This window comes from Rhinoderma darwinii, unplaced genomic scaffold, assembly GCF_050947455.1.
Source record: "Rhinoderma darwinii isolate aRhiDar2 unplaced genomic scaffold, aRhiDar2.hap1 Scaffold_607, whole genome shotgun sequence".
NCBI lineage: Eukaryota > Metazoa > Chordata > Amphibia > Anura > Rhinodermatidae > Rhinoderma > Rhinoderma darwinii.
In genome coordinates this window covers 81,646-107,959 of record NW_027464162.1, presented here as the reverse complement: position 1 = coordinate 107,959, position 26,314 = coordinate 81,646, and the positions used below count along the sequence as shown (strand labels likewise).

The following is a 26,314-nucleotide window of genomic DNA, read 5'->3' as shown; positions in this document are numbered from 1 at the left end:
TGCACGTGTCATAGTGGAGCCCTCAGGATTCCAGAGCCAGCTTTCTGACATCATAATGGGGCCTCAGAGATAAAAGCCTGGGCCCAGGCAGTGTTGGTCAGTGCTGCTCAGCAGGCAGCACTGGACTGGACTGGATTACAGCTGATACAAGGTGTGAAGGAACAAGGGGTGGCTGTGGGCATGCACTTGCTGCCGCTGCCAGTGTTTATCTGCATGGCAGCAGGGCATTTGGGCGTTGCCAGGAAGGCGTTTTTATGTAGATTCCTCCTCTTTCAGCACTGCATTGTGGTGCAAGCAAAAGAAGCAAATCCTGTCTGGCTTCCTCTCCGGCCTTTATTCACCTCCCGTGTAGCTGTGAGTGTGTGAGCCTGCAGGGCCCCATGGAATTGCCTAGAAGTAGGCTGAATCGCTGCAAGGGCTGAACAGCAGTATCGGGCAGGCTCGGGCAACGCGCGGCCCGTTCGGGTTATCGCTTCTCGGCCTTTTGGCTAAGATCAAGTGTAGTATCTGTTCTTATCAGTTTAATATCTGATACGTCCCCTATCTGGGGACCATATATTAAATGGATTTTTAGAACAGGGAGATGGAAATAGAGCTTGCTCTGTCCACTCCACGCATTGACCTGGTATTGCAGTATTTCCAGGACCGGTGCACCCTTTCCTTATGTGTTGACTAAAAGCAGATTCCAAAAGTGTTTTTTGTCTTTGCTATTGTTTCTGTCTTTCTGAAGGGATCTCCCCTTTTAATCCCATTATGTCAACACCTGTTGGACAATGCATGAGTGATAATGAGCTCATTGATTAAATGCAATTAATGAATAGATTGCCACCTCTTGTTGTGTGTCGTCTGTGTTTCTGTGTTTCCGGCATTTCACATTGGAACACCTCATTCACCTTCCTTGTCTTCTCTCCGCCCTCCCTTTTAGGTAAGTTAAAGAGCTGCACCTGAGCCAGCCACTGATTGATTGATTGATTGATTGATTGATTGATTGATTGATTGATTGATTGATTGATGCAGCACAACAGTCAAATAGTGGAGTGGAGTAGGGGAACAGCAAACAGCCAATAAAGCAGCCCGCCCGCTCGCCTGCCCGCCACAATGGACCTACCTGTGTACACTAGATGGATGTGATGGAATGTACTGTCGTCCCTACATTTCAAGAAGAAGTAAGAATTGCAGTTGCAACAAAGCCTTGCTTGCCTACAAAGAGAGCAGCAATTTGGATTTGTTACTATGTTACCTAGAAGAATAACAAACTGTGCAAGGATGGAGGTTGTAGGAGCAAGGAGAAGTTGTCTGTAAAGTTGGTGGATGCCTATTTTCCATTTTGCAGTCCCTTGTCTCCCTCTTGTGGCCTCCTGGAGGCAACTAGCTGTGCAAAAAAAAGACAGCCTGGCGGCCGGCTGTTGCAGTGTTGCCCTCTCAGGCAACACTGAGTGACTGACTGAGCCTCACCGTCTTATATAAAGTTCAGACGGAACTTTGCACGTGTCATAGTGGAGCCCTCAGGATTCCAGAGCCAGCTTTCTGACATCATAATGGGGCCTCAGAGATAAAAGCCTGGGCCCAGGCAGTGTTGGTCAGTGCTGCTCAGCAGGCAGCACTGGACTGGACTGGATTACAGCTGATACAAGGTGTGAAGGAACAAGGGGTGGCTGTGGGCATGCACTTGCTGCCGCTGCCAGTGTTTATCTGCATGGCAGCAGGGCATTTGGGCGTTGCCAGGAAGGCGTTTTTATGTAGATTCCTCCTCTTTCAGCACTGCATTGTGGTGCAAGCAAAAGAAGCAAATCCTGTCTGGCTTCCTCTCCGGCCTTTATTCACCTCCCGTGTAGCTGTGAGTGTGTGAGCCTGCAGGGCCCCATGGAATTGCCTAGAAGTAGGCTGAATCGCTGCAAGGGCTGAACAGCAGTATCGGGCAGGCTCGGGCAACGCGCGGCCCGTTCGGGTTATCGCTTCTCGGCCTTTTGGCTAAGATCAAGTGTAGTATCTGTTCTTATCAGTTTAATATCTGATACGTCCCCTATCTGGGGACCATATATTAAATGGATTTTTAGAACAGGGAGATGGAAATAGAGCTTGCTCTGTCCACTCCACGCATTGACCTGGTATTGCAGTATTTCCAGGACCGGTGCACCCTTTCCTTATGTGTTGACTAAAAGCAGATTCCAAAAGTGTTTTTTGTCTTTGCTATTGTTTCTGTCTTTCTGAAGGGATCTCCCCTTTTAATCCCATTATTTCAACACCTGTTGGACAATGCATGAGTGATAATGAGCTCATTGATTAAATGCAATTAATGAATAGATTGCCACCTCTTGTTGTGTGTCGTCTGTGTTTCTGTGTTTCCGGCATTTCACATTGGAACACCTCATTCACCTTCCTTGTCTTCTCTCCGCCCTCCCTTTTAGGTAAGTTAAAGAGCTGCACCTGAGCCAGCCACTGATTGATTGATTGATTGATTGATTGATTGATTGATTGATGCAGCACAACAGTCAAATAGTGGAGTGGAGTAGGGGAACAGCAAACAGCCAATAAAGCAGCCCGCCCGCTCGCCTGCCCGCCACAATGGACCTACCTGTGTACACTAGATGGATGTGATGGAATGTACTGTCGTCCCTACATTTCAAGAAGAAGTAAGAATTGCAGTTGCAACAAAGCCTTGCTTGCCTACAAAGAGAGCAGCAATTTGGATTTGTTACTATGTTACCTAGAAGAATAACAAACTGTGCAAGGATGGAGGTTGTAGGAGCAAGGAGAAGTTGTCTGTAAAGTTGGTGGATGCCTATTTTCCATTTTGCAGTCCCTTGTCTCCCTCTTGTGGCCTCCTGGAGGCAACTAGCTGTGCAAAAAAAAGACAGCCTGGCGGCCGGCTGTTGCAGTGTTGCCCTCTCAGGCAACACTGAGTGACTGACTGAGCCTCACCGTCTTATATAAAGTTCAGACGGAACTTTGCACGTGTCATAGTGGAGCCCTCAGGATTCCAGAGCCAGCTTTCTGACATCATAATGGGGCCTCAGAGATAAAAGCCTGGGCCCAGGCAGTGTTGGTCAGTGCTGCTCAGCAGGCAGCACTGGACTGGACTGGATTACAGCTGATACAAGGTGTGAAGGAACAAGGGGTGGCTGTGGGCATGCACTTGCTGCCGCTGCCAGTGTTTATCTGCATGGCAGCAGGGCATTTGGGCGTTGCCAGGAAGGCGTTTTTATGTAGATTCCTCCTCTTTCAGCACTGCATTGTGGTGCAAGCAAAAGAAGCAAATCCTGTCTGGCTTCCTCTCCGGCCTTTATTCACCTCCCGTGTAGCTGTGAGTGTGTGAGCCTGCAGGGCCCCATGGAATTGCCTAGAAGTAGGCTGAATCGCTGCAAGGGCTGAACAGCAGTATCGGGCAGGCTCGGGCAACGCGCGGCCCGTTCGGGTTATCGCTTCTCGGCCTTTTGGCTAAGATCAAGTGTAGTATCTGTTCTTATCAGTTTAATATCTGATACGTCCCCTATCTGGGGACCATATATTAAATGGATTTTTAGAACAGGGAGATGGAAATAGAGCTTGCTCTGTCCACTCCACGCATTGACCTGGTATTGCAGTATTTCCAGGACCGGTGCACCCTTTCCTTATGTGTTGACTAAAAGCAGATTCCAAAAGTGTTTTTTGTCTTTGCTATTGTTTCTGTCTTTCTGAAGGGATCTCCCCTTTTAATCCCATTATGTCAACACCTGTTGGACAATGCATGAGTGATAATGAGCTCATTGATTAAATGCAATTAATGAATAGATTGCCACCTCTTGTTGTGTGTCGTCTGTGTTTCTGTGTTTCCGGCATTTCACATTGGAACACCTCATTCACCTTCCTTGTCTTCTCTCCGCCCTCCCTTTTAGGTAAGTTAAAGAGCTGCACCTGAGCCAGCCACTGATTGATTGATTGATTGATTGATTGATTGATTGATTGATTGATTGATTGATTGATTGATTGATGCAGCACAACAGTCAAATAGTGGAGTGGAGTAGGGGAACAGCAAACAGCCAATAAAGCAGCCCGCCCGCTCGCCTGCCCGCCACAATGGACCTACCTGTGTACACTAGATGGATGTGATGGAATGTACTGTCGTCCCTACATTTCAAGAAGAAGTAAGAATTGCAGTTGCAACAAAGCCTTGCTTGCCTACAAAGAGAGCAGCAATTTGGATTTGTTACTATGTTACCTAGAAGAATAACAAACTGTGCAAGGATGGAGGTTGTAGGAGCAAGGAGAAGTTGTCTGTAAAGTTGGTGGATGCCTATTTTCCATTTTGCAGTCCCTTGTCTCCCTCTTGTGGCCTCCTGGAGGCAACTAGCTGTGCAAAAAAAAGACAGCCTGGCGGCCGGCTGTTGCAGTGTTGCCCTCTCAGGCAACACTGAGTGACTGACTGAGCCTCACCGTCTTATATAAAGTTCAGACGGAACTTTGCACGTGTCATAGTGGAGCCCTCAGGATTCCAGAGCCAGCTTTCTGACATCATAATGGGGCCTCAGAGATAAAAGCCTGGGCCCAGGCAGTGTTGGTCAGTGCTGCTCAGCAGGCAGCACTGGACTGGACTGGATTACAGCTGATACAAGGTGTGAAGGAACAAGGGGTGGCTGTGGGCATGCACTTGCTGCCGCTGCCAGTGTTTATCTGCATGGCAGCAGGGCATTTGGGCGTTGCCAGGAAGGCGTTTTTATGTAGATTCCTCCTCTTTCAGCACTGCATTGTGGTGCAAGCAAAAGAAGCAAATCCTGTCTGGCTTCCTCTCCGGCCTTTATTCACCTCCCGTGTAGCTGTGAGTGTGTGAGCCTGCAGGGCCCCATGGAATTGCCTAGAAGTAGGCTGAATCGCTGCAAGGGCTGAACAGCAGTATCGGGCAGGCTCGGGCAACGCGCGGCCCGTTCGGGTTATCGCTTCTCGGCCTTTTGGCTAAGATCAAGTGTAGTATCTGTTCTTATCAGTTTAATATCTGATACGTCCCCTATCTGGGGACCATATATTAAATGGATTTTTAGAACAGGGAGATGGAAATAGAGCTTGCTCTGTCCACTCCACGCATTGACCTGGTATTGCAGTATTTCCAGGACCGGTGCACCCTTTCCTTATGTGTTGACTAAAAGCAGATTCCAAAAGTGTTTTTTGTCTTTGCTATTGTTTCTGTCTTTCTGAAGGGATCTCCCCTTTTAATCCCATTATTTCAACACCTGTTGGACAATGCATGAGTGATAATGAGCTCATTGATTAAATGCAATTAATGAATAGATTGCCACCTCTTGTTTTGTGTCGTCTGTGTTTCTGTGTTTCCGGCATTTCACATTGGAACACCTCATTCACCTTCCTTGTCTTCTCTCCGCCCTCCCTTTTAGGTAAGTTAAAGAGCTGCACCTGAGCCAGCCACTGATTGATTGATTGATTGATTGATTGATTGATTGATTGATTGATTGATTGATTGATTGATTGATGCAGCACAACAGTCAAATAGTGGAGTGGAGTAGGGGAACAGCAAACAGCCAATAAAGCAGCCCGCCCGCTCGCCTGCCCGCCACAATGGACCTACCTGTGTACACTAGATGGATGTGATGGAATGTACTGTCGTCCCTACATTTCAAGAAGAAGTAAGAATTGCAGTTGCAACAAAGCCTTGCTTGCCTACAAAGAGAGCAGCAATTTGGATTTGTTACTATGTTACCTAGAAGAATAACAAACTGTGCAAGGATGGAGGTTGTAGGAGCAAGGAGAAGTTGTCTGTAAAGTTGGTGGATGCCTATTTTCCATTTTGCAGTCCCTTGTCTCCCTCTTGTGGCCTCCTGGAGGCAACTAGCTGTGCAAAAAAAAGACAGCCTGGCGGCCGGCTGTTGCAGTGTTGCCCTCTCAGGCAACACTGAGTGACTGACTGAGCCTCACCGTCTTATATAAAGTTCAGACGGAACTTTGCACGTGTCATAGTGGAGCCCTCAGGATTCCAGAGCCAGCTTTCTGACATCATAATGGGGCCTCAGAGATAAAAGCCTGGGCCCAGGCAGTGTTGGTCAGTGCTGCTCAGCAGGCAGCACTGGACTGGACTGGATTACAGCTGATACAAGGTGTGAAGGAACAAGGGGTGGCTGTGGGCATGCACTTGCTGCCGCTGCCAGTGTTTATCTGCATGGCAGCAGGGCATTTGGGCGTTGCCAGGAAGGCGTTTTTATGTAGATTCCTCCTCTTTCAGCACTGCATTGTGGTGCAAGCAAAAGAAGCAAATCCTGTCTGGCTTCCTCTCCGGCCTTTATTCACCTCCCGTGTAGCTGTGAGTGTGTGAGCCTGCAGGGCCCCATGGAATTGCCTAGAAGTAGGCTGAATCGCTGCAAGGGCTGAACAGCAGTATCGGGCAGGCTCGGGCAACGCGCGGCCCGTTCGGGTTATCGCTTCTCGGCCTTTTGGCTAAGATCAAGTGTAGTATCTGTTCTTATCAGTTTAATATCTGATACGTCCCCTATCTGGGGACCATATATTAAATGGATTTTTAGAACAGGGAGATGGAAATAGAGCTTGCTCTGTCCACTCCACGCATTGACCTGGTATTGCAGTATTTCCAGGACCGGTGCACCCTTTCCTTATGTGTTGACTAAAAGCAGATTCCAAAAGTGTTTTTTGTCTTTGCTATTGTTTCTGTCTTTCTGAAGGGATCTCCCCTTTTAATCCCATTATTTCAACACCTGTTGGACAATGCATGAGTGATAATGAGCTCATTGATTAAATGCAATTAATGAATAGATTGCCACCTCTTGTTGTGTGTCGTCTGTGTTTCTGTGTTTCCGGCATTTCACATTGGAACACCTCATTCACCTTCCTTGTCTTCTCTCCGCCCTCCCTTTTAGGTAAGTTAAAGAGCTGCACCTGAGCCAGCCACTGATTGATTGATTGATTGATTGATTGATTGATTGATTGATTGATTGATTGATGCAGCACAACAGTCAAATAGTGGAGTGGAGTAGGGGAACAGCAAACAGCCAATAAAGCAGCCCGCCCGCTCGCCTGCCCGCCACAATGGACCTACCTGTGTACACTAGATGGATGTGATGGAATGTACTGTCGTCCCTACATTTCAAGAAGAAGTAAGAATTGCAGTTGCAACAAAGCCTTGCTTGCCTACAAAGAGAGCAGCAATTTGGATTTGTTACTATGTTACCTAGAAGAATAACAAACTGTGCAAGGATGGAGGTTGTAGGAGCAAGGAGAAGTTGTCTGTAAAGTTGGTGGATGCCTATTTTCCATTTTGCAGTCCCTTGTCTCCCTCTTGTGGCCTCCTGGAGGCAACTAGCTGTGCAAAAAAAAAGACAGCCTGGCGGCCGGCTGTTGCAGTGTTGCCCTCTCAGGCAACACTGAGTGACTGACTGAGCCTCACCGTCTTATATAAAGTTCAGACGGAACTTTGCACGTGTCATAGTGGAGCCCTCAGGATTCCAGAGCCAGCTTTCTGACATCATAATGGGGCCTCAGAGATAAAAGCCTGGGCCCAGGCAGTGTTGGTCAGTGCTGCTCAGCAGGCAGCACTGGACTGGACTGGATTACAGCTGATACAAGGTGTGAAGGAACAAGGGGTGGCTGTGGGCATGCACTTGCTGCCGCTGCCAGTGTTTATCTGCATGGCAGCAGGGCATTTGGGCGTTGCCAGGAAGGCGTTTTTATGTAGATTCCTCCTCTTTCAGCACTGCATTGTGGTGCAAGCAAAAGAAGCAAATCCTGTCTGGCTTCCTCTCCGGCCTTTATTCACCTCCCGTGTAGCTGTGAGTGTGTGAGCCTGCAGGGCCCCATGGAATTGCCTAGAAGTAGGCTGAATCGCTGCAAGGGCTGAACAGCAGTATCGGGCAGGCTCGGGCAACGCGCGGCCCGTTCGGGTTATCGCTTCTCGGCCTTTTGGCTAAGATCAAGTGTAGTATCTGTTCTTATCAGTTTAATATCTGATACGTCCCCTATCTGGGGACCATATATTAAATGGATTTTTAGAACAGGGAGATGGAAATAGAGCTTGCTCTGTCCACTCCACGCTTTGACCTGGTATTGCAGTATTTCCAGGACCGGTGCACCCTTTCCTTATGTGTTGACTAAAAGCAGATTCCAAAAGTGTTTTTTGTCTTTGCTATTGTTTCTGTCTTTCTGAAGGGATCTCCCCTTTTAATCCCATTATTTCAACACCTGTTGGACAATGCATGAGTGATAATGAGCTCATTGATTAAATGCAATTAATGAATAGATTGCCACCTCTTGTTGTGTGTCGTCTGTGTTTCTGTGTTTCCGGCATTTCACATTGGAACACCTCATTCACCTTCCTTGTCTTCTCTCCGCCCTCCCTTTTAGGTAAGTTAAAGAGCTGCACCTGAGCCAGCCACTGATTGATTGATTGATTGATTGATTGATTGATTGATTGATTGATTGATTGATTGATGCAGCACAACAGTCAAATAGTGGAGTGGAGTAGGGGAACAGCAAACAGCCAATAAAGCAGCCCGCCCGCTCGCCTGCCCGCCACAATGGACCTACCTGTGTACACTAGATGGATGTGATGGAATGTACTGTCGTCCCTACATTTCAAGAAGAAGTAAGAATTGCAGTTGCAACAAAGCCTTGCTTGCCTACAAAGAGAGCAGCAATTTGGATTTGTTACTATGTTACCTAGAAGAATAACAAACTGTGCAAGGATGGAGGTTGTAGGAGCAAGGAGAAGTTGTCTGTAAAGTTGGTGGATGCCTATTTTCCATTTTGCAGTCCCTTGTCTCCCTCTTGTGGCCTCCTGGAGGCAACTAGCTGTGCAAAAAAAAGACAGCCTGGCGGCCGGCTGTTGCAGTGTTGCCCTCTCAGGCAACACTGAGTGACTGACTGAGCCTCACCGTCTTATATAAAGTTCAGACGGAACTTTGCACGTGTCATAGTGGAGCCCTCAGGATTCCAGAGCCAGCTTTCTGACATCATAATGGGGCCTCAGAGATAAAAGCCTGGGCCCAGGCAGTGTTGGTCAGTGCTGCTCAGCAGGCAGCACTGGACTGGACTGGATTACAGCTGATACAAGGTGTGAAGGAACAAGGGGTGGCTGTGGGCATGCACTTGCTGCCGCTGCCAATGTTTATCTGCATGGCAGCAGGGCATTTGGGCGTTGCCAGGAAGGCGTTTTTATGTAGATTCCTCCTCTTTCAGCACTGCATTGTGGTGCAAGCAAAAGAAGCAAATCCTGTCTGGCTTCCTCTCCGGCCTTTATTCACCTCCCGTGTAGCTGTGAGTGTGTGAGCCTGCAGGGCCCCATGGAATTGCCTAGAAGTAGGCTGAATCGCTGCAAGGGCTGAACAGCAGTATCGGGCAGGCTCGGGCAACGCGCGGCCCGTTCGGGTTATCGCTTCTCGGCCTTTTGGCTAAGATCAAGTGTAGTATCTGTTCTTATCAGTTTAATATCTGATACGTCCCCTATCTGGGGACCATATATTAAATGGATTTTTAGAACAGGGAGATGGAAATAGAGCTTGCTCTGTCCACTCCACGCATTGACCTGGTATTGCAGTATTTCCAGGACCGGTGCACCCTTTCCTTATGTGTTGACTAAAAGCAGATTCCAAAAGTGTTTTTTGTCTTTGCTATTGTTTCTGTCTTTCTGAAGGGATCTCCCCTTTTAATCCCATTATTTCAACACCTGTTGGACAATGCATGAGTGATAATGAGCTCATTGATTAAATGCAATTAATGAATAGATTGCCACCTCTTGTTGTGTGTCGTCTGTGTTTCTGTGTTTCCGGCATTTCACATTGGAACACCTCATTCACCTTCCTTGTCTTCTCTCCGCCCTCCCTTTTAGGTAAGTTAAAGAGCTGCACCTGAGCCAGCCACTGATTGATTGATTGATTGATTGATTGATTGATTGATTGATTGATTGATTGATTGATGCAGCACAACAGTCAAATAGTGGAGTGGAGTAGGGGAACAGCAAACAGCCAATAAAGCAGCCCGCCCGCTCGCCTGCCCGCCACAATGGACCTACCTGTGTACACTAGATGGATGTGATGGAATGTACTGTCGTCCCTACATTTCAAGAAGAAGTAAGAATTGCAGTTGCAACAAAGCCTTGCTTGCCTACAAAGAGAGCAGCAATTTGGATTTGTTACTATGTTACCTAGAAGAATAACAAACTGTGCAAGGATGGAGGTTGTAGGAGCAAGGAGAAGTTGTCTGTAAAGTTGGTGGATGCCTATTTTCCATTTTGCAGTCCCTTGTCTCCCTCTTGTGGCCTCCTGGAGGCAACTAGCTGTGCAAAAAAAAGACAGCCTGGCGGCCGGCTGTTGCAGTGTTGCCCTCTCAGGCAACACTGAGTGACTGACTGAGCCTCACCGTCTTATATAAAGTTCAGACGGAACTTTGCACGTGTCATAGTGGAGCCCTCAGGATTCCAGAGCCAGCTTTCTGACATCATAATGGGGCCTCAGAGATAAAAGCCTGGGCCCAGGCAGTGTTGGTCAGTGCTGCTCAGCAGGCAGCACTGGACTGGACTGGATTACAGCTGATACAAGGTGTGAAGGAACAAGGGGTGGCTGTGGGCATGCACTTGCTGCCGCTGCCAGTGTTTATCTGCATGGCAGCAGGGCATTTGGGCGTTGCCAGGAAGGCGTTTTTATGTAGATTCCTCCTCTTTCAGCACTGCATTGTGGTGCAAGCAAAAGAAGCAAATCCTGTCTGGCTTCCTCTCCGGCCTTTATTCACCTCCCGTGTAGCCGTGAGTGTGTGAGCCTGCAGGGCCCCATGGAATTGCCTAGAAGTAGGCTGAATCGCTGCAAGGGCTGAACAGCAGTATCGGGCAGGCTCGGGCAACGCGCGGCCCGTTCGGGTTATCGCTTCTCGGCCTTTTGGCTAAGATCAAGTGTAGTATCTGTTCTTATCAGTTTAATATCTGATACGTCCCCTATCTGGGGACCATATATTAAATGGATTTTTAGAACAGGGAGATGGAAATAGAGCTTGCTCTGTCCACTCCACGCATTGACCTGGTATTGCAGTATTTCCAGGACCGGTGCACCCTTTCCTTATGTGTTGACTAAAAGCAGATTCCAAAAGTGTTTTTTGTCTTTGCTATTGTTTCTGTCTTTCTGGATCTCCCCTTTTAATCCCATTATTTCAACACCTGTTGGACAATGCATGAGTGATAATGAGCTCATTGATTAAATGCAATTAATGAATAGATTGCCACCTCTTGTTGTGTGTCGTCTGTGTTTCTGTGTTTCCGGCATTTCACATTGGAACACCTCATTCACCTTCCTTGTCTTCTCTCCGCCCTCCCTTTTAGGTAAGTTAAAGAGCTGCACCTGAGCCAGCCACTGATTGATTGATTGATTGATTGATTGATTGATTGATTGATTGATTGATTGATGCAGCACAACAGTCAAATAGTGGAGTGGAGTAGGGGAACAGCAAACAGCCAATAAAGCAGCCCGCCCGCTCGCCTGCCCGCCACAATGGACCTACCTGTGTACACTAGATGGATGTGATGGAATGTACTGTCGTCCCTACATTTCAAGAAGAAGTAAGAATTGCAGTTGCAACAAAGCCTTGCTTGCCTACAAAGAGAGCAGCAATTTGGATTTGTTACTATGTTACCTAGAAGAATAACAAACTGTGCAAGGATGGAGGTTGTAGGAGCAAGGAGAAGTTGTCTGTAAAGTTGGTGGATGCCTATTTTCCATTTTGCAGTCCCTTGTCTCCCTCTTGTGGCCTCCTGGAGGCAACTAGCTGTGCAAAAAAAAGACAGCCTGGCGGCCGGCTGTTGCAGTGTTGCCCTCTCAGGCAACACTGAGTGACTGACTGAGCCTCACCGTCTTATATAAAGTTCAGACGGAACTTTGCACGTGTCATAGTGGAGCCCTCAGGATTCCAGAGCCAGCTTTCTGACATCATAATGGGGCCTCAGAGATAAAAGCCTGGGCCCAGGCAGTGTTGGTCAGTGCTGCTCAGCAGGCAGCACTGGACTGGACTGGATTACAGCTGATACAAGGTGTGAAGGAACAAGGGGTGGCTGTGGGCATGCACTTGCTGCCGCTGCCAGTGTTTATCTGCATGGCAGCAGGGCATTTGGGCGTTGCCAGGAAGGCGTTTTTATGTAGATTCCTCCTCTTTCAGCACTGCATTGTGGTGCAAGCAAAAGAAGCAAATCCTGTCTGGCTTCCTCTCCGGCCTTTATTCACCTCCCGTGTAGCCGTGAGTGTGTGAGCCTGCAGGGCCCCATGGAATTGCCTAGAAGTAGGCTGAATCGCTGCAAGGGCTGAACAGCAGTATCGGGCAGGCTCGGGCAACGCGCGGCCCGTTCGGGTTATCGCTTCTCGGCCTTTTGGCTAAGATCAAGTGTAGTATCTGTTCTTATCAGTTTAATATCTGATACGTCCCCTATCTGGGGACCATATATTAAATGGATTTTTAGAACAGGGAGATGGAAATAGAGCTTGCTCTGTCCACTCCACGCATTGACCTGGTATTGCAGTATTTCCAGGACCGGTGCACCCTTTCCTTATGTGTTGACTAAAAGCAGATTCCAAAAGTGTTTTTTGTCTTTGCTATTGTTTCTGTCTTTCTGAAGGGATCTCCCCTTTTAATCCCATTATTTCAACACCTGTTGGACAATGCATGAGTGATAATGAGCTCATTGATTAAATGCAATTAATGAATAGATTGCCACCTCTTGTTGTGTGTCGTCTGTGTTTCTGTGTTTCCGGCATTTCACATTGGAACACCTCATTCACCTTCCTTGTCTTCTCTCCGCCCTCCCTTTTAGGTAAGTTAAAGAGCTGCACCTGAGCCAGCCACTGATTGATTGATTGATTGATTGATTGATTGATTGATTGATTGATTGATTGATTGATGCAGCACAACAGTCAAATAGTGGAGTGGAGTAGGGGAACAGCAAACAGCCAATAAAGCAGCCCGCCCGCTCGCCTGCCCGCCACAATGGACCTACCTGTGTACACTAGATGGATGTGATGGAATGTACTGTCGTCCCTACATTTCAAGAAGAAGTAAGAATTGCAGTTGCAACAAAGCCTTGCTTGCCTACAAAGAGAGCAGCAATTTGGATTTGTTACTATGTTACCTAGAAGAATAACAAACTGTGCAAGGATGGAGGTTGTAGGAGCAAGGAGAAGTTGTCTGTAAAGTTGGTGGATGCCTATTTTCCATTTTGCAGTCCCTTGTCTCCCTCTTGTGGCCTCCTGGAGGCAACTAGCTGTGCAAAAAAAAGACAGCCTGGCGGCCGGCTGTTGCAGTGTTGCCCTCTCAGGCAACACTGAGTGACTGACTGAGCCTCACCGTCTTATATAAAGTTCAGACGGAACTTTGCACGTGTCATAGTGGAGCCCTCAGGATTCCAGAGCCAGCTTTCTGACATCATAATGGGGCCTCAGAGATAAAAGCCTGGGCCCAGGCAGTGTTGGTCAGTGCTGCTCAGCAGGCAGCACTGGACTGGACTGGATTACAGCTGATACAAGGTGTGAAGGAACAAGGGGTGGCTGTGGGCATGCACTTGCTGCCGCTGCCAGTGTTTATCTGCATGGCAGCAGGGCATTTGGGCGTTGCCAGGAAGGCGTTTTTATGTAGATTCCTCCTCTTTCAGCACTGCATTGTGGTGCAAGCAAAAGAAGCAAATCCTGTCTGGCTTCCTCTCCGGCCTTTATTCACCTCCCGTGTAGCTGTGAGTGTGTGAGCCTGCAGGGCCCCATGGAATTGCCTAGAAGTAGGCTGAATCGCTGCAAGGGCTGAACAGCAGTATCGGGCAGGCTCGGGCAACGCGCGGCCCGTTCGGGTTATCGCTTCTCGGCCTTTTGGCTAAGATCAAGTGTAGTATCTGTTCTTATCAGTTTAATATCTGATACGTCCCCTATCTGGGGACCATATATTAAATGGATTTTTAGAACAGGGAGATGGAAATAGAGCTTGCTCTGTCCACTCCACGCATTGACCTGGTATTGCAGTATTTCCAGGACCGGTGCACCCTTTCCTTATGTGTTGACTAAAAGCAGATTCCAAAAGTGTTTTTTGTCTTTGCTATTGTTTCTGTCTTTCTGAAGGGATCTCCCCTTTTAATCCCATTATTTCAACACCTGTTGGACAATGCATGAGTGATAATGAGCTCATTGATTAAATGCAATTAATGAATAGATTGCCACCTCTTGTTGTGTGTCGTCTGTGTTTCTGTGTTTCCGGCATTTCACATTGGAACACCTCATTCACCTTCCTTGTCTTCTCTCCGCCCTCCCTTTTAGGTAAGTTAAAGAGCTGCACCTGAGCCAGCCACTGATTGATTGATTGATTGATTGATTGATTGATTGATTGATTGATTGATGCAGCACAACAGTCAAATAGTGGAGTGGAGTAGGGGAACAGCAAACAGCCAATAAAGCAGCCCGCCCGCTCGCCTGCCCGCCACAATGGACCTACCTGTGTACACTAGATGGATGTGATGGAATGTACTGTCGTCCCTACATTTCAAGAAGAAGTAAGAATTGCAGTTGCAACAAAGCCTTGCTTGCCTACAAAGAGAGCAGCAATTTGGATTTGTTACTATGTTACCTAGAAGAATAACAAACTGTGCAAGGATGGAGGTTGTAGGAGCAAGGAGAAGTTGTCTGTAAAGTTGGTGGATGCCTATTTTCCATTTTGCAGTCCCTTGTCTCCCTCTTGTGGCCTCCTGGAGGCAACTAGCTGTGCAAAAAAAAGACAGCCTGGCGGCCGGCTGTTGCAGTGTTGCCCTCTCAGGCAACACTGAGTGACTGACTGAGCCTCACCGTCTTATATAAAGTTCAGACGGAACTTTGCACGTGTCATAGTGGAGCCCTCAGGATTCCAGAGCCAGTTTTCTGACATCATAATGGGGCCTCAGAGATAAAAGCCTGGGCCCAGGCAGTGTTGGTCAGTGCTGCTCAGCAGGCAGCACTGGACTGGACTGGATTACAGCTGATACAAGGTGTGAAGGAACAAGGGGTGGCTGTGGGCATGCACTTGCTGCCGCTGCCAGTGTTTATCTGCATGGCAGCAGGGCATTTGGGCGTTGCCAGGAAGGCGTTTTTATGTAGATTCCTCCTCTTTCAGCACTGCATTGTGGTGCAAGCAAAAGAAGCAAATCCTGTCTGGCTTCCTCTCCGGCCTTTATTCACCTCCCGTGTAGCTGTGAGTGTGTGAGCCTGCAGGGCCCCATGGAATTGCCTAGAAGTAGGCTGAATCGCTGCAAGGGCTGAACAGCAGTATCGGGCAGGCTCGGGCAACGCGCGGCCCGTTCGGGTTATCGCTTCTCGGCCTTTTGGCTAAGATCAAGTGTAGTATCTGTTCTTATCAGTTTAATATCTGATACGTCCCCTATCTGGGGACCATATATTAAATGGATTTTTAGAACAGGGAGATGGAAATAGAGCTTGCTCTGTCCACTCCACGCATTGACCTGGTATTGCAGTATTTCCAGGACCGGTGCACCCTTTCCTTATGTGTTGACTAAAAGCAGATTCCAAAAGTGTTTTTTGTCTTTGCTATTGTTTCTGTCTTTCTGAAGGGATCTCCCCTTTTAATCCCATTATTTCAACACCTGTTGGACAATGCATGAGTGATAATGAGCTCATTGATTAAATGCAATTAATGAATAGATTGCCACCTCTTGTTGTGTGTCGTCTGTGTTTCTGTGTTTCCGGCATTTCACATTGGAACACCTCATTCACCTTCCTTGTCTTCTCTCCGCCCTCCCTTTTAGGTAAGTTAAAGAGCTGCACCTGAGCCAGCCACTGATTGATTGATTGATTGATTGATTGATTGATTGATTGATTGATTGATTGATGCAGCACAACAGTCAAATAGTGGAGTGGAGTAGGGGAACAGCAAACAGCCAATAAAGCAGCCCGCCCGCTCGCCTGCCCGCCACAATGGACCTACCTGTGTACACTAGATGGATGTGATGGAATGTACTGTCGTCCCTACATTTCAAGAAGAAGTAAGAATTGCAGTTGCAACAAAGCCTTGCTTGCCTACAAAGAGAGCAGCAATTTGGATTTGTTACTATGTTACCTAGAAGAATAACAAACTGTGCAAGGATGGAGGTTGTAGGAGCAAGGAGAAGTTGTCTGTAAAGTTGGTGGATGCCTATTTTCCATTTTGCAGTCCCTTGTCTCCCTCTTGTGGCCTCCTGGAGGCAACTAGCTGTGCAAAAAAAAGACAGCCTGGCGGCCGGCTGTTGCAGTGTTGCCCTCTCAGGCAACACTGAGTGACTGACTGAGCCTCACCGTCTTATATAAAGTTCAGACGGAACTTTGCACGTGTCATAGTGGAGCCCTCAGGATTCCAGAGCCAGCTTTCTGACATCATAATGGGGCCTCAGAGATAAAAGCCTGGGCCCAGGCAGTGTTGGTCAGTGCTGCTCAGCAGGCAGCACTGGACTGGACTGGATTACAGCTGATACAAGGTGTGAAGGAACAAGGGGTGGCTGTGGGCATGCACTTGCTGCCGCTGCCAGTGTTTATCTGCATGGCAGCAGGGCATTTGGGCGTTGCCAGGAAGGCGTTTTTATGTAGATTCCTCCTCTTTCAGCACTGCATTGTGGTGCAAGCAAAAGAAGCAAATCCTGTCTGGCTTCCTCTCCGGCCTTTATTCACCTCCCGTGTAGCTGTGAGTGTGTGAGCCTGCAGGGCCCCATGGAATTGCCTAGAAGTAGGCTGAATCGCTGCAAGGGCTGAACAGCAGTATCGGGCAGGCTCGGGCAACGCGCGGCCCGTTCGGGTTATCGCTTCTCGGCCTTTTGGCTAAGATCAAGTGTAGTATCTGTTCTTATCAGTTTAATATCTGATACGTCCCCTATCTGGGGACCATATATTAAATGGATTTTTAGAACAGGGAGATGGAAATAGAGCTTGCTCTGTCCACTCCACGCATTGACCTGGTATTGCAGTATTTCCAGGACCGGTGCACCCTTTCCTTATGTGTTGACTAAAAGCAGATTCCAAAAGTGTTTTTTGTCTTTGCTATTGTTTCTGTCTTTCTGAAGGGATCTCCCCTTTTAATCCCATTATTTCAACACCTGTTGGACAATGCATGAGTGATAATGAGCTCATTGATTAAATGCAATTAATGAATAGATTGCCACCTCTTGTTGTGTGTCGTCTGTGTTTCTGTGTTTCCGGCATTTCACATTGGAACACCTCATTCACCTTCCTTGTCTTCTCTCCGCCCTCCCTTTTAGGTAAGTTAAAGAGCTGCACCTGAGCCAGCCACTGATTGATTGATTGATTGATTGATTGATTGATTGATTGATGCAGCACAACAGTCAAATAGTGGAGTGGAGTAGGGGAACAGCAAACAGCCAATAAAGCAGCCCGCCCGCTCGCCTGCCCGCCACAATGGACCTACCTGTGTACACTAGATGGATGTGATGGAATGTACTGTCGTCCCTACATTTCAAGAAGAAGTAAGAATTGCAGTTGCAACAAAGCCTTGCTTGCCTACAAAGAGAGCAGCAATTTGGATTTGTTACTATGTTACCTAGAAGAATAACAAACTGTGCAAGGATGGAGGTTGTAGGAGCAAGGAGAAGTTGTCTGTAAAGTTGGTGGATGCCTATTTTCCATTTTGCAGTCCCTTGTCTCCCTCTTGTGGCCTCCTGGAGGCAACTAGCTGTGCAAAAAAAAGACAGCCTGGCGGCCGGCTGTTGCAGTGTTGCCCTCTCAGGCAACACTGAGTGACTGACTGAGCCTCACCGTCTTATATAAAGTTCAGACGGAACTTTGCACGTGTCATAGTGGAGCCCTCAGGATTCCAGAGCCAGTTTTCTGACATCATAATGGGGCCTCAGAGATAAAAGCCTGGGCCCAGGCAGTGTTGGTCAGTGCTGCTCAGCAGGCAGCACTGGACTGGACTGGATTACAGCTGATACAAGGTGTGAAGGAACAAGGGGTGGCTGTGGGCATGCACTTGCTGCCGCTGCCAGTGTTTATCTGCATGGCAGCAGGGCATTTGGGCGTTGCCAGGAAGGCGTTTTTATGTAGATTCCTCCTCTTTCAGCACTGCATTGTGGTGCAAGCAAAAGAAGCAAATCCTGTCTGGCTTCCTCTCCGGCCTTTATTCACCTCCCGTGTAGCTGTGAGTGTGTGAGCCTGCAGGGCCCCATGGAATTGCCTAGAAGTAGGCTGAATCGCTGCAAGGGCTGAACAGCAGTATCGGGCAGGCTCGGGCAACGCGCGGCCCGTTCGGGTTATCGCTTCTCGGCCTTTTGGCTAAGATCAAGTGTAGTATCTGTTCTTATCAGTTTAATATCTGATACGTCCCCTATCTGGGGACCATATATTAAATGGATTTTTAGAACAGGGAGATGGAAATAGAGCTTGCTCTGTCCACTCCACGCATTGACCTGGTATTGCAGTATTTCCAGGACCGGTGCACCCTTTCCTTATGTGTTGACTAAAAGCAGATTCCAAAAGTGTTTTTTGTCTTTGCTATTGTTTCTGTCTTTCTGAAGGGATCTCCCCTTTTAATCCCATTATTTCAACACCTGTTGGACAATGCATGAGTGATAATGAGCTCATTGATTAAATGCAATTAATGAATAGATTGCCACCTCTTGTTGTGTGTCGTCTGTGTTTCTGTGTTTCCGGCATTTCACATTGGAACACCTCATTCACCTTCCTTGTCTTCTCTCCGCCCTCCCTTTTAGGTAAGTTAAAGAGCTGCACCTGAGCCAGCCACTGATTGATTGATTGATTGATTGATTGATTGATTGATTGATTGATTGATTGATTGATTGATTGATTGATTGATGCAGCACAACAGTCAAATAGTGGAGTGGAGTAGGGGAACAGCAAACAGCCAATAAAGCAGCCCGCCCGCTCGCCTGCCCGCCACAATGGACCTACCTGTGTACACTAGATGGATGTGATGGAATGTACTGTCGTCCCTACATTTCAAGAAGAAGTAAGAATTGCAGTTGCAACAAAGCCTTGCTTGCCTACAAAGAGAGCAGCAATTTGGATTTGTTACTATGTTACCTAGAAGAATAACAAACTGTGCAAGGATGGAGGTTGTAGGAGCAAGGAGAAGTTGTCTGTAAAGTTGGTGGATGCCTATTTTCCATTTTGCAGTCCCTTGTCTCCCTCTTGTGGCCTCCTGGAGGCAACTAGCTGTGCAAAAAAAAAGACAGCCTGGCGGCCGGCTGTTGCAGTGTTGCCCTCTCAGGCAACACTGAGTGACTGACTGAGCCTCACCGTCTTATATAAAGTTCAGACGGAACTTTGCACGTGTCATAGTGGAGCCCTCAGGATTCCAGAGCCAGCTTTCTGACATCATAATGGGGCCTCAGAGATAAAAGCCTGGGCCCAGGCAGTGTTGGTCAGTGCTGCTCAGCAGGCAGCACTGGACTGGACTGGATTACAGCTGATACAAGGTGTGAAGGAACAAGGGGTGGCTGTGGGCATGCACTTGCTGCCGCTGCCAGTGTTTATCTGCATGGCAGCAGGGCATTTGGGCGTTGCCAGGAAGGCGTTTTTATGTAGATTCCTCCTCTTTCAGCACTGCATTGTGGTGCAAGCAAAAGAAGCAAATCCTGTCTGGCTTCCTCTCCGGCCTTTATTCACCTCCCGTGTAGCTGTGAGTGTGTGAGCCTGCAGGGCCCCATGGAATTGCCTAGAAGTAGGCTGAATCGCTGCAAGGGCTGAACAGCAGTATCGGGCAGGCTCGGGCAACGCGCGGCCCGTTCGGGTTATCGCTTCTCGGCCTTTTGGCTAAGATCAAGTGTAGTATCTGTTCTTATCAGTTTAATATCTGATACGTCCCCTATCTGGGGACCATATATTAAATGGATTTTTAGAACAGGGAGATGGAAATAGAGCTTGCTCTGTCCACTCCACGCATTGACCTGGTATTGCAGTATTTCCAGGACCGGTGCACCCTTTCCTTATGTGTTGACTAAAAGCAGATTCCAAAAGTGTTTTTTGTCTTTGCTATTGTTTCTGTCTTTCTGAAGGGATCTCCCCTTTTAACCCCTTCCCGACATACGCCGTATATATACGGCGCTGTCGGGAGGTGGTTCCCGCAAAGCGCCGTATATATACGGCGCAGTGATGGTGCGGGCTCAGAAGCAGAGCCGGCACCATCACGGCGGGGTGACAGCTGTATTATACAGCTGGCACCCTCCTGTAACTGCCAGGACCGGAGCTACTCTCCGATCCGGCAGATTAACCCCTCAGATGCTGCGCTCAATAGAGCGCAGCATCTGATAGGTTTTCACCCGATCGGCAACCCAGTGATGCAATCGCTGGGTTGCTGTGGCAATCGGACGCCAGAAAATGGCGTCCGAGTCTGCCTTGTACGGGAGCCGATGAGGACCCGCCTGCGGCGAGTCCTCATAGGCTTGCTGTCAGTGAATAACTGACAGCGCTAATACACTGCACTTCGTATGTAGTGCAGTGTATTAGAGTAGCGATCGGGGCATCAGGCCCTCATGTCCCCTAGTGGGACAAGTAAAAAAAGTAAAAAAAAGTAAATAAAAATGTGGTAAAACAATAAAAACACACACATTTCAAATAAAAATAAAGCTAAACTGACTTTTTTCCCATAGTAAGTATTTTATTATAGGAAAAACCGTAAAAATAAAAAAAACTATACATAATTGGTATCGCCGCGTCCGTAACGACCCAAACTACAAAACTATTATGTAATTTATCCCGCACGGTGAACGCGGTAAAAAAAAACATGAAAAACAGCGCCAGAATCTTTGTTTTTAGGTCACATCTCCTTCCAAAAAATGCTATAAAAAGTGATCAAAAAGTCACATTTACTCCAAAATAGTAATAATAAAAAACGCCAATCCGTGCCGCAAAAAATAATCCCTGACACCGCTTTGTGCACGCAAAAATAATAAAGTTATGGGTCTTAGAATGTCGACAGAGAAAACAAATGATTTTATAAAAAAAGTGATTTTATTGTGCAAAAGCTGCAATACATAAAAACAACTATATAAATTTGGTATCGCCGTAATCGTATCGACCCGCAGAATAAAGCGAACATGTAATCTAGGGCGCACTGTGGATGCAGAGAAAAAAAAACAATAAAAAACTATTCCAGAATTGCTTGTTTTTGGTAATTTCCTTTACCAAAAAATGAAATAAAAAGTGATCAAAAAGTCGTATGTGTTCTAAAATGGTCCCAATAAAATCTACAGCCCGTCTCGCAAAAAACAAGCCTGCACACCGCTCAATCAACTGAAAAATAAAAAAGTTATGGCACTAGTAATGCGGTGATGAAAAACATCTCAATGCGCAGGCCGGAGGGGAACATTCCTTCAGTTTCAGGGCCCTAGTATTTAGGAACTAGGAAAGGGAATGGACATCGCACATCCGCTGGAAGCGAGGGCGCCCGTATTATACCAGCGCAAAACTTTCCCAGCAATATTTCCCAAACTACGAAGGAGAAAAAGTCCCCAAAAGGTGCAGAGCGTTACAAAGGAGGGATAAGAAAGAAAACCGTTTACCAGTGTGACGCCGGCCTGCGCATAACGGATCGCTTCACAGCGTAACACACATCTATGGATAATTGTATTATTTACCCCATGATTATACCCTCCTATTATGCCCTGATATACTCCGCACAGATTACATATACTCTGATGTACTCCTCACATATTACATATACCCTGATGTACTCTGCACAGCTTACATATACCCTGATGTACTCCTCACAGATTACATATACCCTGATGTACTCCACACAGATTACATATACCCTGATGTACTCCTCACAGATTACATATACCCTGATGTACTCCACACATATACCCTGATGTACTCCGCACAGATTACATATACCCCTGATATACTCCTCACATATTACATATACCCTGATGTACTCCGCACAGATTACATATACCCTGATGTACTCTGCACAGCTTACATATACCCTGATGTACTCCTCACAGATTACATATACCCTGATGTACTCCACACATATACCCTGATGTACTCGGCACAGATTACATATACCCCTGATATACTCCGCACAGATTACATATGCCACCACATTATAAGCTGAAATACCAGCAAAACCCCAAACAGAACTATTACCAAGCAAAATCCATGCTCAAAATGGCGGTCTTTCCCTTCTTAGCCCTACAGTGTGCCCAAACAGCAATTTATGGCCACAAGTAAGGCATTACCATGCCCGGGAGAACCCGCTTAACAATTTATGGGGTAAGATTCTCTAGGGGCACAACATCTTGTGCGGTGAATGGGCAGATCAGTGGAGAAATTGCAATTTTCATTTTGCACCATCCACTGCGTATTCATTTCTGAAAAACACCTGTGGAGTCTAAATTGTCACTACATCCCTTGATAAATGCCTTTAGGGGTGTAGTTTCTAAAACGGGGTCACTTTTGTTTGGTACATCAGGGGTTTTGCAAATGCAACATGGCATCCGCAACCCATTCCAGCAAAATCTACGCTCCAAAAGATAAATACCGCTCCTTTTCTTCTGAATGCTCCCATATATGTAAACAGTCGATTATAACCACATATGGGGTGTTACCGTACTCGGGAGAAATTACTTTACAAATGTTGGGGGGCTTTTTCTTCTCTATTCCTTGTAAAAATGAAAAATGTGTATCTAAAACTACATCTTGTTGGAAAAAAAAAATATTTTTCATTTTCATGGCTTAATTCTAATTAATTCAGCAAAAAACCTTTGGGATCAAAATTTTCACTATACCCCTAGATGATTCCTCAGGGGGTGCAGTTTCCCAAATGGTGTCACTTTTGGGGTGTTTCCACTGTACTAGTACTACAGGGGCTCAGCAAATATGACATGACACCCAGAAACCATTCCAAAATCCAAATGGTGCTCCTTCCATTCTGAGCCCTACCGTGTGTCCAAACAGATGTTTGTGACCACATGTGGGGTATTATTTTACTCGGGAGAAGTTGCTTTACAAATGTTGTGGTGCTTTTTCTCCTTCAGTCCTTGTGGAAATGAAAAAAAAATACCTAAACCTACATTTTCTTTGAAAAAATGTAGATTTTCATTTTTACGGCCTAGTTACAATAAGTTCTGTAAAAAACCTGTGGGGTAAAACTGCTCACTCTACCCCTAGATAATTCCCTCATGGGGTGTAGTTTCCAAAATGGGGTCACTTGTTGGGGGTTTCCACTGTTTTGTCCCCTCAGGAGCTTTGCAAATGCGACATGGCCTCCGCAAACCATTCCTGCTAAATTTGAGTTCCAAAAGCCAAATGGCGCACTTTCCCTTCTCAGCCTCGCCGTGTGTCCAAACAGCCGTTTATTACCACATGTGGGGCATTGTTTTACTCGGGAGAAATTTCTTTACAAATTTTATGGTGCTTTTTCTCCTTTAGTCCTTGTGGAAATGAAAAAAAATTAGCTAAACCTACATTTTATTTGAAAAAATGTAGATTTTCATTTTCACAGCCTACTTGCAAAAATTTCTGCAAAAAACCTGTGGGGTCAAAATGCTCACTATACCCTAGATAATTTCCTCAAAGGGTATAGTTTCCAAAATGGGGTCACTTGTTGGGGGTTTCCACTGTTTTGTCACCTCTGGGGCTTTGCAAATGTGACATGGCCTCCGCAAACCATTCCTGCTAAATTTGAGCTCCAAGAGCCAAATGGCGCTCTTTCCCTTCTAAGCCCTGCCGTGTCTCCAAACAACTGTTTATTACCACATGTGGGGTATTGTTTTACTCGGGAGAAATTGCTCTACAAATGTTGTGGTGCTTTTTCTACTTTAGTTCTCTTGGAAATGAAAAAAAATTAGCTAAACCTACATTTTATTTGAAAAAATGTAGATTATCATTTTCATGACCTAGTTCCAAAAATTTTTGCAAAAAAACTGGCCGGTCAAAATGCTTGCTACACCCCTAGATAAATTCCTCGAGGGGTATAGTTTCCAAAATGGGGTCACTTGTTGGGGGTTTCCACTGTTTTGTCACCTCAGGGGCTTTGCAAATGTGACATGGCCTCCGCAAACCATTTCTGCTAAATTTGAGCTCCAAGAGCCAAATGGCGCACTTTCCATTCTAAGCCCTGCCGTGTGTCCAAACAACCGTTTATTACCACATGTGGGGTACTGTTTTACTCGGGAGAAATTGCTCTACAAATGCTGTGGTGCTTTTTCTACTTTAGTTCTTTTGGAAATGAAAAAAAATTAGCTAAACCTACATTTTATTTGAAAAAATGTAGATTTTCATTTTCATGGCCTAGTTCCAAAAATTTTTGCAAAAAAACTGGCCGGTCAAAATGCTTGCTACACCCCTAGATAAATTCTTCGAGGGGTGTAGTTTCCCAAATGGGGTCACTTTTGGGGGGTTTCCACTGTTTTAGTTCCACTAGACCTGTTCAAAGCTGACATGGTGCCTAAAAAATATATTCTAATAAAAAGGAGGCCCAAAATCCACTAGGTGCTCCTTTGCTTCTGAGGCCGGCGCTTCAGTCCAGTAGCACGCTACGGCCACATGTGGGATATTTCCTAAAACTGCAGAACCTGGGCAATAAATATTGAGTTGCATTTCTTGGGTAAAACATTCTGTGGTACAAAAAAAATGGATTCAAAATGAATTTCTGGAAAAAAATAATGAACTTTGTAAATTTCACCTCTACTTTGCCTTAATTCCTGCGCAATGTCTAAAGGGTTAAGAAACTTTCTAAATGCTGTTTTGAATACTTTGAGGGGTGCAGTTTTTAAAATGGGGTGACTTATTGGCGGTTTCTAATATCTAAGGACCTCAAAGCCACTTCACAACTGAACTGGCCCCTGTAAAAATAGCATTTTGAAATTTTCTTGAAAATGTGAGAAATTGCTGCTAAAGTTCTAAGCCTTGTGAGGTCATAGAAAAATAAAATGATGATCAAAAAACGATGCCAATCTAAAGTAGACATATGGGGGATGTTAGTTAGCAACATTTTTGTGTGGTATAACTGCCTGTCTTACAAGCAGATGCATTTAAATTGAGAAAAATGTTAATTTTTGCAATTTTTCGCTAAATTTTGGTGTTTTTCACAATAAATACTGAACGTATCGGGCAAATTTTGCCAGTAACATAAAGTCCAATGTGTCACGAGAAAACAATCTCAGAATCGCTTGGATAGGTAAAAGCATTCCGGAGTTATTACCACATAAATTGAAACATGTCAGATTTGAAAAATGAGGCTCTGTCAGGAAGGTCAAAAGTGGCCAAAGAGGGAAGGGGTTAATCCCATTATTTCAACACCTGTTGGACAATGCATGAGTGATAATGAGCTCATTGATTAAATGCAATTAATGAATAGATTGCCACCTCTTGTTGTGTGTCGTCTGTGTTTCTGTGTTTCCGGCATTTCACATTGGAACACCTCATTCACCTTCCTTGTCTTCTCTCCGCCCTCCCTTTTAGGTAAGTTAAAGAGCTGCACCTGAGCCAGCCACTGATTGATTGATTGATTGATTGATTGATTGATTGATTGATTGATTGATTGATTGATTGATTGATGCAGCACAACAGTCAAATAGTGGAGTGGAGTAGGGGAACAGCAAACAGCCAATAAAGCAGCCCGCCCGCTCGCCTGCCCGCCACAATGGACCTACCTGTGTACACTAGATGGATGTGATGGAATGTACTGTCGTCCCTACATTTCAAGAAGAAGTAAGAATTGCAGTTGCAACAAAGCCTTGCTTGCCTACAAAGAGAGCAGCAATTTGGATTTGTTACTATGTTACCTAGAAGAATAACAAACTGTGCAAGGATGGAGGTTGTAGGAGCAAGGAGAAGTTGTCTGTAAAGTTGGTGGATGCCTATTTTCCATTTTGCAGTCCCTTGTCTCCCTCTTGTGGCCTCCTGGAGGCAACTAGCTGTGCAAAAAAAAGACAGCCTGGCGGCCGGCTGTTGCAGTGTTGCCCTCTCAGGCAACACTGAGTGACTGACTGAGCCTCACCGTCTTATATAAAGTTCAGACGGAACTTTGCACGTGTCATAGTGGAGCCCTCAGGATTCCAGAGCCAGCTTTCTGACATCATAATGGGGCCTCAGAGATAAAAGCCTGGGCCCAGGCAGTGTTGGTCAGTGCTGCTCAGCAGGCAGCACTGGACTGGACTGGATTACAGCTGATACAAGGTGTGAAGGAACAAGGGGTGGCTGTGGGCATGCACTTGCTGCCGCTGCCAGTGTTTATCTGCATGGCAGCAGGGCATTTGGGCGTTGCCAGGAAGGCGTTTTTATGTAGATTCCTCCTCTTTCAGCACTGCATTGTGGTGCAAGCAAAAGAAGCAAATCCTGTCTGGCTTCCTCTCCGGCCTTTATTCACCTCCCGT

General features: G+C 46.4%; 14 non-coding genes across 14 annotated transcripts; all 14 read left to right on the top strand.

The window, feature by feature from the left end:
* Window positions 1-468: 468 nt before the first annotated feature.
* Window positions 469-659, top strand: LOC142725466 (U2 spliceosomal RNA). Its single transcript, XR_012876541.1, has one exon. It is a non-coding gene; the product is annotated as a U2 spliceosomal RNA (small nuclear RNA).
* A 1,292-nt stretch (window positions 660-1,951) lies between these two features.
* On the top strand, window positions 1,952-2,142 carry LOC142725465 (U2 spliceosomal RNA). Its single transcript, XR_012876540.1, has one exon. It is a non-coding gene; the product is annotated as a U2 spliceosomal RNA (small nuclear RNA).
* Window positions 2,143-3,418: 1,276 nt separating this feature from the next.
* LOC142725464 (U2 spliceosomal RNA) lies at window positions 3,419-3,609 on the top strand. Its single transcript, XR_012876539.1, has one exon. It is a non-coding gene; the product is annotated as a U2 spliceosomal RNA (small nuclear RNA).
* Window positions 3,610-4,909: 1,300 nt separating this feature from the next.
* LOC142725463 (U2 spliceosomal RNA) lies at window positions 4,910-5,100 on the top strand. Its single transcript, XR_012876538.1, has one exon. It is a non-coding gene; the product is annotated as a U2 spliceosomal RNA (small nuclear RNA).
* Window positions 5,101-6,400: 1,300 nt separating this feature from the next.
* On the top strand, window positions 6,401-6,591 carry LOC142725462 (U2 spliceosomal RNA). Its single transcript, XR_012876537.1, has one exon. It is a non-coding gene; the product is annotated as a U2 spliceosomal RNA (small nuclear RNA).
* A 1,289-nt stretch (window positions 6,592-7,880) lies between these two features.
* LOC142725498 (U2 spliceosomal RNA) lies at window positions 7,881-8,071 on the top strand. The gene has a single exon (XR_012876571.1). It is a non-coding gene; the product is annotated as a U2 spliceosomal RNA (small nuclear RNA).
* A 1,292-nt stretch (window positions 8,072-9,363) lies between these two features.
* On the top strand, window positions 9,364-9,554 carry LOC142725461 (U2 spliceosomal RNA). Its single transcript, XR_012876536.1, has one exon. It is a non-coding gene; the product is annotated as a U2 spliceosomal RNA (small nuclear RNA).
* A 1,292-nt stretch (window positions 9,555-10,846) lies between these two features.
* Window positions 10,847-11,037, top strand: LOC142725460 (U2 spliceosomal RNA). Its single transcript, XR_012876535.1, has one exon. It is a non-coding gene; the product is annotated as a U2 spliceosomal RNA (small nuclear RNA).
* A 1,284-nt stretch (window positions 11,038-12,321) lies between these two features.
* On the top strand, window positions 12,322-12,512 carry LOC142725459 (U2 spliceosomal RNA). The gene has a single exon (XR_012876534.1). It is a non-coding gene; the product is annotated as a U2 spliceosomal RNA (small nuclear RNA).
* Window positions 12,513-13,804: 1,292 nt separating this feature from the next.
* LOC142725457 (U2 spliceosomal RNA) lies at window positions 13,805-13,995 on the top strand. The gene has a single exon (XR_012876532.1). It is a non-coding gene; the product is annotated as a U2 spliceosomal RNA (small nuclear RNA).
* A 1,284-nt stretch (window positions 13,996-15,279) lies between these two features.
* LOC142725455 (U2 spliceosomal RNA) lies at window positions 15,280-15,470 on the top strand. Its single transcript, XR_012876531.1, has one exon. It is a non-coding gene; the product is annotated as a U2 spliceosomal RNA (small nuclear RNA).
* A 1,288-nt stretch (window positions 15,471-16,758) lies between these two features.
* LOC142725454 (U2 spliceosomal RNA) lies at window positions 16,759-16,949 on the top strand. Its single transcript, XR_012876530.1, has one exon. It is a non-coding gene; the product is annotated as a U2 spliceosomal RNA (small nuclear RNA).
* A 1,276-nt stretch (window positions 16,950-18,225) lies between these two features.
* On the top strand, window positions 18,226-18,416 carry LOC142725453 (U2 spliceosomal RNA). Its single transcript, XR_012876529.1, has one exon. It is a non-coding gene; the product is annotated as a U2 spliceosomal RNA (small nuclear RNA).
* Window positions 18,417-19,725: 1,309 nt separating this feature from the next.
* LOC142725452 (U2 spliceosomal RNA) lies at window positions 19,726-19,916 on the top strand. Its single transcript, XR_012876528.1, has one exon. It is a non-coding gene; the product is annotated as a U2 spliceosomal RNA (small nuclear RNA).
* Window positions 19,917-26,314: the final 6,398 nt, after the last annotated feature.